Source organism: Tuber melanosporum (genome assembly GCF_000151645.1).
Source record: "Tuber melanosporum whole genome shotgun sequence assembly, scaffold_105, strain Mel28".
Taxonomy (NCBI): Eukaryota; Fungi; Ascomycota; class Pezizomycetes; order Pezizales; family Tuberaceae; genus Tuber; species Tuber melanosporum.
Genome location: NW_003298761.1, coordinates 65482 through 67201, shown reverse-complemented (window position 1 = coordinate 67201; position 1720 = coordinate 65482).

The following is a 1720-nucleotide window of genomic DNA, read 5'->3' as shown; positions in this document are numbered from 1 at the left end:
ATAAGTCATTTGGATAGTTATAAATACTTCCTAAAAGGTAGATTTCTGCAGATGTGCCACACTTAAGTAATCCATGACCACTACTTGATTCAATGTTATTGCCAGGTTTTTATGTACCTCCGCGCAGTGATCCAATGTCTGAAGAAGTTAAATTCTACCAATAACATGTTGATTCATCCAAGGAGGAAGCTGAAACTGTTTCTATTCATAAGTTCAATGCCTTTGCTACACTTAGTAGTACTTTCATATTAGGAATACTGGGATCTAATATCAAGGAATCACCCTAGGTAAGGTAACCCTACTCAGAATTGGAATCCCTGGTCTCCAACCACTTACTCTAGTCCTCCTATAGGGCCCAGACATTATTATTATACATATCTCTTAGTTGCGTCCTGTGAGGATATAGCTTCAGAATTAAAGGTGTCAGAATAACATAGTATGCATTGTGGTCATCTGTCCAACTAGATCCTGTTCGCAGGTTATATGTGAAGTGACCGTCAGCTAGTTCTGAGAAGTAGAACAGAGCAAACTGGCCTACTACCCTGAGAGTCACTAGGCTTCAAAGATGTGACACCTTTGGTATGAGCCATAAGTATTGGGACAATATTGCATAAAGATATAGTATCAAATGTTAATGGAGCTCAGTGAGAAACTGATACATTTGCACCCACTCTATAAGAACGAGAAGAGTCTAGAACTCTAAGAAACACTACCACAGAAGCCAAAAGACTTCACAGAGTGTTACATTTAGGTTCAGGAATGCTCTGCAGTTGGGGAATAGTTCACAATACTAGAATCATGATTGAAACCATATTACTCAGAGCAATTAAAAGTTGCCAACTGAGGGATAATCTGTCTATCTGATTCAATAGCTTCCTGCAAATTAGTAGGAAGTTATCCAGAAGATATCTATGAGTTGAATACGGAGTAATCGGGCTTTGATGTCAGGTAACCTGAAAATGTTGCAATTATGACTACATCTGCAGATACAACCCACAAATAAAACTAATCATTTCATCAATAACATAGACAATTAGGACCAGCTCTGTTCGACTTGAGAACTGGGCTACAAGTGTAATAACTCTGAAGATTTGATAATTACTGTTAGGAGTAGTATAGTTCCTAGGTTAGCAAAATGGTAATTACTGAAGAAGGTATAGTGGTTTTCATGGTGTTCAGGTGTTCGCACTTTTGAAGTGTACCTGACATTGCAAGTGATAGTCAGAGAGGTACATAGTTTGTATAATACATAGATGTAGTCCATGAATACTCAGACACAGAATATGAATATTGAAGTGCCTCCTAAGCCTTTAGATATCATGAAGCAATGGAGAGGAGACCTTATCAATATAATATTATTCTTACAATTCTACTGTACTTTACCTACTTTACTTCACTCTTAGTAGTCATGAATAAAACAAGCATAATCCCTGTCTTCCTAGACAATCTCCATCTACCAAAATGAATCTTGATTGACCTAGACAACTCTCAAGTTTATCAGGTTGTCTCCACCTAACATTTCACCAAACCAATTTCTAGATTGAATGGTCATTACCTTTACTACTGTAGTCTCAAAGCTGGATTTCATGGCTGATCAACACTAATGGACTTTAATCGTACCGAATATATTTATGACGGGCAGCAATATTTTAAAAAATATTGTCATTGAACATCCTGCATGGTTTGGGTATCCTAATATCAAATATTTCGAACTTCACCC